Source organism: Dendrobium catenatum, unplaced genomic scaffold (assembly GCF_001605985.2).
Source record: "Dendrobium catenatum unplaced genomic scaffold, ASM160598v2 fragScaff_scaffold_853, whole genome shotgun sequence".
Lineage (NCBI taxonomy): Eukaryota > Viridiplantae > Streptophyta > Magnoliopsida > Asparagales > Orchidaceae > Dendrobium > Dendrobium catenatum.
The window spans coordinates 10678438-10692297 of NW_021319315.1; the positions used below are offsets into that span (position 1 = coordinate 10678438).

General features: G+C 38.3%; 1 long non-coding RNA gene and 1 pseudogene across 1 annotated transcript; both read left to right on the plus strand.

Annotated features, from left to right (window-relative positions):
- The window catches only part of LOC110113103, a 54332-nt pseudogene extending 41624 nt beyond the window's left edge, over positions 1-12708 (plus strand).
- A 32-nt stretch (positions 12709-12740) lies between these two features.
- Positions 12741-13297, plus strand: LOC110113100. Its single transcript, XR_002305108.2, has 2 exons — positions 12741-12891; positions 12972-13297. It is a non-coding gene; the product is annotated as an uncharacterized LOC110113100 (long non-coding RNA).
- The last annotated feature ends 563 nt before the right edge of the window (positions 13298-13860 follow it).

Genomic DNA, 13860 nt, shown 5'->3' on the forward strand with positions numbered 1-13860 from the left:
AGGCCTATTAAGATTGGTGATTTCATGACGGAGCTCAAAATATATGAAAAGGAAGAAGCTGGGGATGAATCTCTTCCTACGGAGACATGCCGAGTCATCTTTACGACATCAAATATATTGGATATGGAGAAATACACTGAATAAATTGCCCCTAAATCTTGTCTAATGGTGTCATCAATGAAATACAGTTCAGAAGAGGATCTATATTTTTCAAACGATGAAGATTTAGATCCAAGCATAGCGTCGCAAATGGAGCAGGTAAAATTAGGGGACAATTATGAGTCTAGTGAATCTCCAGATGTGATAATGGATGACTCTGAGGAGACTACTTAATTAAATAAGTTTGAATCAGATGAGGTGGCCCAAGTGCAGTTGAGAAACGACAAGATATTGCCACCTCCACCAAAGAAAAGGGTTCCTAATAAAGATAAGGGAAAATATATAATTATCAATGAAGATATTATCCCTGAATACTCCAAGAAGAAAGAGGCTTCAGCTAAGGGGATAGATTACAATATCTTATCCCACTTAAGGAATATCTCAGCACAACTCAGTATATACGATGCCTTCGTGATGTTTAAAGAACTTCGGGACACTTTGATCTAAACTCTCAAGGACCCCAAAAGATATGAGGCGTATTTTGTTGAACGCAACTTGATTGAGGTCTTGCAAGCTCGGAATGATCCACTACTTACTTTTGTTGAGTATGATTTGATGCTTATCATGACAGATCACAACCACCCTCTGTATGTTATGGTGGAGAGCGACGGTATGATGATCAGTCAGATTTTGATCGATCCCGGATCTTCCATAAATCTCATGAGCCTGAAAGCATTGAGATCATTATGTCTCGATGTGGAACATCTTCAGCAAGATAAATTAATGGTGTATGGTTTCAATGAGAAAGGATAGAAAACCCTTGGATCATTGGGGAACTTCATATAGAAGCCAAATTCCATCACCATTGTCCCGTCAACATTACACCAGTGCTTAAAGTATCTCAGGGAAGGAAAAGAACTTAGAATCTCTGGTGATATCCACCCCTTTGCAATCCATGAAGTAATAGTTTATGAAGATGTCAGGTACTTCATTCCAAAGTAATAAAGCCTTCAAACTCTCTTGAGGCTAAAGCATCAAACTTAAAGGCTACAAAGAAACCGAAATAGGAAGGTGAGGAGAAGCGAGTGGGAGGAAAGAAGGCAACACTGACTCTTCCCAAAGCACCAATCATTTCAAAAGAAAGCAAGCATGTGCCTTACCTTAGGAGTGACACATATGAAAATGATGCCACCCCTATAAAATCCTGGAGGATACGCCAGTCAACAGCCAAATGGAGTAGAAAGGTTGAATATTCAAATGATGTTTATGAATATGACTCTATCTACATGAATAATGTGCAGGGTGTATTCTTCCAAAGAATAGATAGCTTGTCAATCTTAGATAGCGTACTCGTAGTCACGTGTATTTCCCTACATCACTTTAAAGAAATCATTCTGCGCGAGGTGCATAAGATTGAAGAACTGATCACCAGTTATCCGCCTCCTCTTAAGAAGGGGATTGCACCCAGAATTATACTATATTCAGCGGGAATGAGCAAAGAGAGAATTATGATTGGTGCTGCATGCGCCTTAATTCCAAAGAGTTATTTCCTACAAGGCTACCCAAGTTTAATATTAAAGGTATTCTAAGAATGCTACGAAAGTAGATCAATGTTCCTACTGCTAAACGACAACTTCGTACATACCTAGGCCCCTGGTAAGGAAGGAATCCTAATCCACTACGACAGAAGGATATAGCTGCATACAAAGGCATTGGATTCATTAAATGAAAGTACCTCCGGAAGGAAACTTGCCGAGCAATCACTTATGGAGAAATAAAATCTGATGATGAAGTTAAAGAAATATATGAAGCTAACACTTATGATAACCAACCAGTAGAAGCCAAGCCTGCACCAGAAGAACTGGAAGACGGTGGACAGCCTGCTACGATGGATGAGCTAAGGGAAGTCAATTTAGGAACCGAGGAAGACCCTCGCCCAACCTTCATTATCTCCCTTCTACTAGAATATCAAGTGGAAGAAATACAGGGACTTTTCTATGAATTCAGGGACTGCTTGCTTGGACATATGTTGAGATGCCTGGCTTATCCCCTGACATAGTAGTTCACATATTAGCCATCAAATTAGATGCAACACCCGTCAAATAAGCTCCAAGTTGTATGAGATTGGAGATTGAAGAACAGGTTATTGCAGAGACCAAGAGCTCATATAAATACAGGCTTCATCCGAGAAGAAAAATATGTCAATTGGATCGCGAATATCATCAATATAAATAAGAAGAATGGTCAGATTCGTATCTGCATTGATTTCAGGGACCTCAACAAGGCATGTCTGAAAAATGACTTTCCGCTCCTGGTATCAGAACTTCTAGTTTACAACACTTCCAACTACAATATATTCTCATTTATGAACGAATCATCGAGTTACAATCAAATCAAAATGGCACCTGAAGATGAAAAGCATACATCGTTCAGAACACCAATAGGCATATTTTGCTACATGGTCATGCTATTCGGCCTGAAGAATGCTGGTGAACCATATCAACGCGCAATGACTCATATATTTGATTATTTGATTCATCAAAAGGTCGACTTCTACTTAGAAGACTTGGTCATTAAGAGTATGGATTGAAAAGACCATATAGATGACTTGAGAACAGTATTTGATAGGATCAAAAAATATGATCTGTAGATGAACCCTCTCAAGTGTGCGTTTGGGGTATCCTCTGGCAAATTTTTGGGGTACGTCATTTGTCATTGAAGAATTGAAGTCAATCTCAACAAGATCAAAGCAATCATGGAGATTCCACCTCCAAAGAACCTTCGATAACTTTGCTCCTTACAAGGACAACTTACATTCATTCGGCGGTTTATATCGAATCTATCGGATAGGTGCCAGCCATTTTAAAGATGATGAAGAAGGATATACACTTTAAATGGGATGATGAGTATCAAGAAGCATTTGATAGCATCAAAAGATACTTGTTAAATTCGCCCATTCTCGTAGCGTCAATTCATGGGAAGCCTCTTATACTGTACACTGCAGTACTAGAAGAGTTCTTCGTAGCATTATTGGCCCAGAATAATGAAGAAGGCAAGGAAAATGTGCTAAATTACATCAGTCTAAGATTGATTGGAGAGGAAATACGCTACTCTCCAATTGAGAAGCATTGCTTGGCTCTAATTTTTGCAGTTTAGAAGCTCCGTCATTATATGCTATCTCACAAAATTACCTTGATATTAAAGATCTATCCATTGAAGTTCTTGATAACAAGAGCAGCGTTGATAGGTCATTTAGCCAGGTGGGAGGTGATACTCCTGCAATTCGATACCACATATGTTCCATAAAAGGTAGAAAAAGGGCAGGAGTTTGCAGATTTTTTTGCTGCACATCCTATCCCTATAGATTCACCGCTCAACGACGATATGTTTGACGAGCAGATCATGAATGTCAAAGAGGAGGAGATGCTACGATTATATAAAATGTAATTCGATGGAGCGTCATCAATTAAGCGTGCTCGGCCTCTAAATCTAGAAAAAGCTCAAGCCGGAATTGGACTAATTTTTGTGGCACCTGAGGGGGACATAATGAGATTCTCATTCAACTGAACCTCAGACTAACATTGAAGCCGAATATGAAGCCTTAATAGCAAGATTGGAAATTGCAATCGATGTTAGAATTTCAAATCTTCAAATTTTCGGTGATTCTCAACTAGTTATAAATCAAGTACTGGGAGTTTATAAAATCACCAAGCTCGAGTTGGTCTATTATCATTGGCGAGTTCTTGAACATATGAAATAAATTCTAGTTATCAAATTAGCTCAAGTTCTCTGAGGTCAAAACAGTAAAGCCGATTGCCTTGCCAAATTGGGTAAAGAATTCACGAATATGGATGATGAATGACCTATAATGATCATGGTACACAATGTTCGGGTCTTAAAGCCAGCATTATTACAACTCCCGCAGGCAAAGGGAACTTCAAGTTCAAGCTAGCAGGATGCAACTCCGATTGATCCTCAACCTCCCCAACCAGTTGATCTTGAACCTAAGAAAATACGCAAGGCAAGTCAAGCTTCATAATCATAGTGGTATTGTTTAGATGTCAAAGAACAAGATAACTGGAGGCAGCCTTTCATTGACTACTTCAAAGAAAGTAAACTACAAACGTACAAGACATTAGCTACTCAAATTAAGAGGAGAGCATTACGATATGCGTTTGCTAATAACACATTGTATTGGAATGCTTTCGATCAAATGTGGCTAAGGTGTCTTGGGACCCGATAAGCTGATAAAGTGGTACCAGAAGTCCATGAAGGACTTTGTGGAGTGCACCAATCAGGTCCCAAAATGATAATCAAAATCAAAAGAATGAGCTACTATTGGTCAAAAATGGTAAAATATTATATTGATCACTCTGAGAGGTGCAATGAGTGCCAGATCTACAGTGATGTTATACATCAACCGCCAAATCCACTGTACCCTACAATAACTTCCTGATCATTTGAATGCTAGGTTATTGATGTTATCAGGCTAATAGATCTACCATCGTCAGTAGTACACCGCTTCATCTTTGCAACAACTGATTACTTCTCTAAGTGGGCAGAAGGGGCTCCATTCGAAGAAGATACATCCGAGCACGTGATCAACCTTTTTATGCATAATGTTGTCTACAGATTTGGAGTACCACGACGCATAATCTCAGACAACGGTACTGCATTCAAAAGTACAAAAATTTATAAATTTGTTAATCGACACAAGATTGGCTGGTGATATTTCTCAATATACTACCTGAGAGCAAATGGCTTGGCTGGGCCTTCAATAAGACGTTGGTGAAACTGTTGAAGAAACTTCTTACCAAGAATAAAAGATAGTGGCATACAAAGATGAAAGAAGTATAATGGGCATATCGTACAACTTACAAAAAGCCAACCAACGCCACTCATTTCTAGTGTTCGGAGTTAAAGCAGTGTTGCCACTAGAAATTGAACTCCCATCTCTTCGAGTCGCTATCCAGAATGAGATAACTCAAGAACAAAATACTCGGTTAAGGATGGTGGAGCTCGATGCACTCTATGAGGTCATGTTGCAAGCCCAAAATAACCTGGATTTTTATCGAGCAAGGATGACAAAGTCCTTTGATCGATTGGTGTGACTTCGATCATTTCAAGAAGGGGAATTGGTCATGGTGTAGAGAAGGCCGATCATTCTACGCTAAAAAATTGGTGGCAAATTCGTATCCAACTAGGAAGGACCTTTTATCATCGAGAATATGTTTCGAGGAGGAGCTTATCAACTCATCGATTTGAATGGTTAAAGGCCCATGCCGGTGATCAATGGATGAAACTTGAAGAAATACCATGCATGAAATTACTTGAGAAATGTCATGTTTAATAGGCTATATTTTCACACATGATTATTAGTATATGCATTTCATATTTTAAAATTCTCCTGTGTTATAAGAATGTATTTCAAAGTCTCCCATCAGATTGGGGGCATTTTAAATATTTATTTAGGTTGACAACATACTTTGTGCCGAAATCCCCAAATAAATATTTAAAATATCAAAATTCTAAATTTATTCTATTGTAAAATGTCCCTGCGAGATTGGGGGTATTTTAATTATTTATTTGTGCTGATATCACACTACGTGCTGAGATCTCCGAATAAATATTTAAAATTGCAAAAACTTCAAATCCTATCCAAAATGTCCCTACGAGATAGGGGGCATTTTAAATATTCATTTTGGTCAACTTCGTGCTACACCTCTAGATCCCCAAATGAATATTTAAAATCTCAAAATCTCAAATCTATTCTACTTTAAAATGTCCCTGCGAGATGGGTAATTTTAAATATTTAGTCGATTCGACATCGCACTGCATGCCGAAATCCCCGAATAAATATTTAAAAATCATCAATGTAAATATTCTTTTATGCTAAAGAATACAAAGACTTCGTTTTTAAAGTATATGCATATGATCTTTCAAAAATTCAAGACATCACCTTCCCCAAGGTACAAAGACTCAAAAGTCAAGAAAGAGTGACTGCACACTCCTAAATATTGAGCTGAAGAAGCTTGAAGTCTTTCAACAGCATGAAGCTTAAGGTTCAAATGGGTGTAAGAGGTCGGATCAAACAAGCCCAAATATGATCAGATCGCTGGCAGCTCCGTCTACTCAACAAGCCATATGAAAAACAGTAGTAGTAAAACCCCATACTTCATCAACCCGTTAGTAGGGAATGTAGGAAGAATGAAAGCCAATTTGACTCGACCAGTTCAAGTGATTGTAGTCCACCGAATTCTCCCAAATGATTGGAGAATCAAAGTTTCAATGGGAAGATGAGTCTCGAATAACCACCGAATGTACGTAGACTTCAAAGCTTTAACCACAAAGGAGAACTCCAAATATGCCAACTTCAGTGAAATCAGAATTGGAAAATGCATTCCCCATAGCTTAAGTCTTAAGCCTGAATAAGTGTAAGAGGTTGGATCCAACAAGCCCAAATATTATCGGATCATTGGCAGCTCCATCTATTCAATAAGTCATAAGAAAGGTTGTAGAAGAGAAACCCCCATCTTAGCAACTAGAGGATGAAGAGCTATCAAATCCTAGCTCTCCTAATCTGATGAACTCAAGTGACTCAGATTAAAGTCTCCTCAAGTGGTTAAAAATCAAGATCTACCCATATTTGGTACTATCATCCGAATCCAAAACCTACAAATCCTTCAATAAATCTATAAAGAACAAAGTAATGATCAAAATAACTTTTCTTCAACAAGTCAACTAAAGCACAAAGTAAATGATCAAAGAAAACATCCCAAAGTTCATAAAAAGCCTATGGCTGTACTAAGAGAATTCTGTCTTCAACAAGTTCATTATGCACAAAGCTCTGGACTGATGACTTCTTACCACAGACCTAGTACAAACCTAAACGAATCTAGGTCGCCGACATCTATCCCTTCATCAAGCCCACCAAAGCTAGAAATAAAGGGCAGAAGGCATACAAATCTTCTGATAAGTCAGTAAAGACAAATCAGATAACCCTTCACCAAGTTCACCACTCAGAGCATTAAGTAGAAGGAATTAAAATATCAGGACTCAAGCTAAGTTGTGGAATGAGCTCCTTGGATGACATCTACAAATGTACCTAAAAATTGGAGACATTTTAAATATTTATTTGGGTTGACATCGAGTTGCATATCAAGATCCCTAAATAAATATTTAAAATTTGGCCAAGATACTACCAGATGATGGAAGAATGTTGAGCATATACAGAAAGTCTATAAACTAAAGTGATAGTGGTGTTAAAAGAAAAAAAATATTAGTGATACTATCCACCGTTGTCAATCTACAAAGCCATGCTCTAGGGACCCAAATACAAAGTGCTATATCACTTTCCTGGGGGAGGGGGGGGGGTCCTTAACTAAAGCCAGCATGTCAATCATCTACGGATACATCTAAAAGAGCCATGTCGAAAGAAGACTACTGTAACATCCAAATAAGACTTTTGGTGATACACTAAATGAAAATCTTAGTGAAACATCCAAACAAACTCTTGGAGATATACTAAATGAAATCCCTAGTGTGACATCTAGAGTAAATATCTAGAGATTCACAAGGTGAATCAGCATTCAACAAACGTGCCTCGCTCTAGACACGTACTACATTTGTTGGGAGGCATTTGTTGACTTGTCTATCGTGGCAAACAAAAACATTTTAAATTTAAATTTCCATACCTGCTCTGGCATCCCTCATCGCACATCGCTCACACGCCGACGTCGCTTCTTCGCACGCCTCCTGCACGATCTCACACTGGCATCGTTAAATAGCCTAAGAGAAGAGGCCTTCAGCCCCTCTCATTCCTGCTCGCTCTCTCTCGTGATCTCTCTCCCCTTTGTGTTGCTTCCCCAACTCCTTAGTCATTGTTCGACTTGGCTCCCTCGACGACTTTCCCTCTGTGAGATAGGAAGTTACGACAACCTGGACGACTTTCCCTCTGTGAGATCGGAAGTTACGACAACTTGATCGGAAGCAGGAACAGGAATTCGCTTGCGGTGAAGGAAATTTTCTCCCCCTCGAGTGCTTCGCTGGCTCCCTCTTAGCTGTTCGACCTCTCACCTTCTATGACATTCCCTTCCTATCGGATCGAAAGATACGTCATTTTGATCGAAAGCAAGATGGAAGCTCGCGGCTATGAAGGTAACTTTCTCCCGATCATGCGCTTCCTCAGTTTCTTCGTTGTTGTCGGACTTCGCTCATTCGATGACTTTCTGTTCCCATCAAATCGGAAGTTTGATACTTTGATAGGGATCAACAACTGGATCTGTCACGCTATGAAGATCCTTTCTCCATTCCGTGCGCTTCTTTGACTCCTTCATGGCCGACTGACTTCGATCCTTTGACATCTTCGAGGTTAAAGATTTTACGGCTGCGGTTTCCTCATTCGAGGACACCTGTAGTGCGTGCTTTTATCTAGTGTGGCGGGAGGCCCAGTTTTATATAGTTTTCCTTTAAACAGGGGAGTCGTCGGAAGGCTGCCAAAATTTTGGGTGAACATATGACTGTACTCGGACCTAATTTGACTAAAAAAAATAAGAACTTGGATTCAAATGAGAATGAACAATGAACTTGTGGGCTCGAAGCTGAACACCACTCAAATGACTTATAATAATAACTTGAACAAATAAACATGGGACTTGAATGAAGTACAAAAAAAAAAATCTTTGATCTTACAAGAATTGACTGCAAAAGACATTGATTTGGAGCTAATCTGAACTTGAAAGAATTATGTAAAAGATCATAATTGAACTTGGATGGGCAAATAAGGTGGAATTCATATTTGACTTGAATAGCCAAGAAAGAAGACTTGTAAACAAGATTTAAGTACAAATGGTAAATGAGCTTGCAAGTATTAAATGAAGAGTCTGGACCATCCGAGTAAACATTAGTCAATTGACAGAAGATTTGTGCCAAATTCTCAAGCATACATGATTTGTTCATAAGCAAGTGAACAATAAAAAGGTTGACGATATCATAACATGAAAAACAACCTTAGTGTATACAATAGATTGTTCATAAAAAGAGAATGTGCAACAAGTATAATGGTCTCCATACAACCAATCTAAGCTTATAGATACATGAACATAAAACTTGTGTATGAAGGATGTCACATTCGTGATACATACGAGTCCCTACAAGGTCAAATGCACTATGCTTACAAGAACATCAGATGGTTGCATAATGCATGTGTATCCTATATGCGCTATTGGAATCTCCAACACAAATAATAATTCGCCTGTTGATTGAAGAAGACGACACTGGAGATCGATAATAAAGGACCCATCACCGCAAATAAATTGTGAATGAAAAAGATGGACATGATACAATTGTAATAGACTCCTACAACAATCCCTACAAGGTCAAATGAACTATTCTTTCAAACAACAGTAACAAGTTGCAGAGCTCATATGTGATTGCCATATGTGCTAATATAATCTCCAATACAACCAAGTGCCTGCAAATTGAGATGGAAATACTACCGCTTGATAGTGGAAGACCCGTCCCTACAAACAAGTGCGATCATCAAACCAACTGAGATTGGTGAAAGGTGAATATGATGCAGAAACAATGGCTTTTCTACGAACACTTTCAGGAGGTCACAGTGAATACAACGGGACCCTGTAAATAAACATGAGCCAGATGTGTATAAAAACAGTGGGTATATCATAGGCACAATGAACCACTATGGACACAAGTATAGATATCACATGCAACAACGATGATTGAGATATTGCAAAGTATGTCAAGCATGAAGATAACTCGATGTACGAAAAGGAAACATTCTGGCAGAATGGAAGAGAAGTTTGAACGAATTTGAACTAAACTTCGTGGTGTTCCAAAATTTCTTCTTGGTCATATACTTGGGAAGAAAACAGTTATGGCATCCACAAACACTGTAAATAATAAATTTACTACACTAAGGATTTTAAAAGGAATTCTTTTCAAGGCTGTTGTCACTGATTTCCAATTCCAGAAGAACCTCCTGGTGAATGAGAAAAGGGAGTGTCCATCAGAACAATGAGGTATTTCATTACAATCAGGTGACAACACTATGAATCACCTATATCCAAAAGCAGGAGATTCATTAGTGCATTACAATCCATATGTAGAAAGCAATAAGTAGTGCATGACAGTCTACCTATATAAAACAGCAAATAACTCAATCCAAAAACTACTACAAAATGCCACTGGATAAGTATTTGCCTTGCAAGAGGACATAAGGTGTTTACAAATATTGCAAAATACCCCATATATGCATCGTAATATGTCTGAACATAGGTACACCAAAGGTGTAAATAAAATCATGACCTGCATGTGCCCCAACGAGCGTGTTGTAGGGATACACGTGACGTCTAGGGATGCTGTGCGGGTTATTAAATTTGAACCCGATCCTCCTAAGTAGGTAAAAGGAATCGACGGGGTTTAATTATAAAATGCCCCAAACACCTGTATGGGCCATGACGAGTGTGTTTTCAATATACACATGACATCTAGGGAAGCTGTGCGGGTCGATAAGTGAATTGAAGTTTGAACCCAATCCTTCTATATGGATCAATAGGAGTCGACAGGGTTCGAACCATCAAATAAATATACGGTTGTGGTGACCGGTATATTTATTTTAATACATTCATATTAGGCCTTGAAAGCCTATATAAATAAAAATTCACTAATAAAGACACAAAACCTACGAAACCTAATCCTCTGTTAATAGCTCGACAAAGTCGACAGGGTTCAATCGACACTAGAAAACAACCTCTTTTATCCCAATGATGGCCATGTTGAATGTAGATTTCAACCGGAGGGGTTAATCTTAAATATTTTCAAATGTCATCCAAATGCTCATCAAAATTTAAAAATCACCAAAATTCCAAATCCCAAGATATATAAAATCAAATTTTAACCATTCAAATCACTTAAAGCAAAATTCATTCATCATTCGCAACAGTTTGCTGGGGTGGACAAATTTAAAATTTACTTCAGCTCATATAGAGCTAATGCCTGGTTGAAAATATCACTATGATCCATTTTGAAACAATGTTCTTCCAGTAAGGACGTGGTACGTGTCCTCTGACTAGTGGTTTTGCCGCCAAATAGCACTGCAGGATAAACGGTTATGACTGGGGCCCTTTGAACCGAGAGATTTTGTCACCAAATGATACCACTAAATACTAGTTATAGCCAAAGCCAATACGCTCCTTAGTGGAATCAAATTCTTGAGATATGAATCAATAGGATATAATTGATAGGGCACAAAGCCCTCTGTTAGTTAAGGAGGATTCAAATTTATCCCCTTAGACAAACATTCACCCAAGGTCTACAAGGTACCCTTGGACGAAGCAACCCATGGCTACCGACAAGGATCCTTCTGTCAGGTTTGGTCGACTACCTCCACTTACTAAGTAGACCAGGGACCGCGATGGCCTGGGACGACGGAACCATGGGATCTTGATCGGGCCATCATTCATTCCCCCACCATCCGCTTTAAGTGCAAGATGATGAAAATTTCTATTTTAAATACCAAACTCCTCAAATATCTCAACCCAAATTTCCTAACCTTCAACTTTTAAAATATATACACCCATTGCTGCTACTATATGACAGATAACACGTATTTTCTATGTATCTGATTGACGACTAGCCTTATTCGAAAGTTCTCTCTCGTGATTGGGAGGGGTAATTAACTATAGGGGCTTGCGCCTATAGGAAACCAGAACTCAGATCATAAAGTCCTCACAAAATGAGGATGAAATCTCTTGGTAGTGTCTTATCTACAAACCCATATGCCTTCCAAAATTTACCCCGGAACATGATTTTGTTAAAACTCCCCCCAGAAAAGAAAATGCAACAGCGGGTGGAGGCTGGGGCCGAATTTTTGGAGCCCACAACATCCTCACAAGCAATGACTATTCCAAGAGACAGAGAGACCCAATACAGGAGATTGCTTGTGGTATGCAGATTTTCTCCAAATGCTATACATATACATATAGATCCTTTGATGATTCTATTGCTGCATCTCTTTGACCATGTAGTAAGTATATATCTTTGCTTCAGCATGAGATTTTGCATTATGTATTAAGCTGTTGAATTTAGCATTGCTGATTGCATGACTGCCATTTCAAGTTTATGTTTGAGGATTTTGTAGGGTTATGCATTTTTAAATGGTATTTTGGCCAATTGCAGGAGTACTAAGAATTCGTGATAAAGTAAGGAAAAACAAACATTCTTTTTGCTATGGATGCATATTTTGAGCTAAGGGCCTTACATTTTTTTTTTGAATGAGCTTCGGCTTTAATCTTAGAGCCGTAAATGCTTACACTGACATGTTCAACAGCTTAGGACAACAATTGACAAAAGCACTGCCATGTTTGACTAAGAGAAAGCACAAGAACGGTTGTCTAAGCTTTCTGGTGGTGTTGCTGTTATTAAGGTTTGTTATTATTTTTTAAACATTTCCATTTGAATTATGCATGCGTGATTTCCTTGTAGCTATTTGTTTGCAGGTTGGTGGAACTAATGAGGCTGAAGTTGGTGAGAAAAAGGATCGGTTTTTTTTTATACAGGGGTCAACAATAATTAAGCCAACACCGTTAAATATATTTGTTCACAACTTGCTAGTGAGACTTGTAGCTATGGAGATTCATTCCCGTCATTTCTCAGTATTCATTTAAAACTTTTTTATTTGATAACTGCCACAGGTGAGTATGTTGACCTGGTGAAGGCTGGAATTATTGATCCTGTCAAAGTCATGAGGACAGCTTTATTAGATGCTGCAAGGTAAAGTTTGAGAAATTCATTGTCGTTTTCTTCTATCGAAGTGCTCTATTTATAGCAAGTTATTTATATTGGATTTTTAGTGTCTCGGTTCTACTGACAACCACTGAAGTAGCAGTGGTAGATCTAGAAGAGGAGAAAGCTAACCCTGGAGCTAGTCGAATGCCGCAAATGGAAGACATGGATTTATGAGGAAAACAGAGTTACGCAAAACGTTAAAAGAAGCAAAATAATTTCTTGCTATGCTGAAAAGCGAATGTAATAGGAAAATTTTGGTAAAATAGCTGCTGCTGGTACTTCTTTTTTCGTTTTTGTACATTATTTAGATTCCATTCTACAAATTCTAGCTGTGTTCAGAGAATGATTATATTCGAAGATATGTTTTATAAAAATATTTTTTTTTTTTTTATCTACAAGCAATCAAATTGCCTTAAATTGACTACACTTGAAGATAGTTATAATTTTCTATTATAAGTAAAATTTTCACTACTCAGTTTATACTCTTTTTAGTTTGCTTTATCATTACTTCAATAAGATTAGAGAATGTCATGATATATGATTTAAATAGCATGAAAGCTGATTTGTAATTTTGCATTCTATGATCTTTCTATTCTTTTGAAATTTATTGAACGTATAGCTTGGCATGCATAGAGACTAATCTTTACTTTTAGGAAGGACTGCTGTAGTGGAGTCTGAATTACATTTGGGGTTGACAATGCTTTTAGGAGCGTTTTGATTGCTATTGGGGTTGCAGATCTTGCGACTGCTGTTATTTTTGTTGTTACAGTAGCTGATTTTGCTTCTTATAAGCCTCTGATGACTTCTGAAGGAACAATTATTAGGTCAGGTGATCGGACGTAGCTCTACGTTCAGACGCCAATAACATATTGCCACGTGGTCTTACTCAATACCGCGCGGACCGACGACTTGACCCGGGATTGCTATGTTCGCGTATTGCTCGGTATTGCTCTA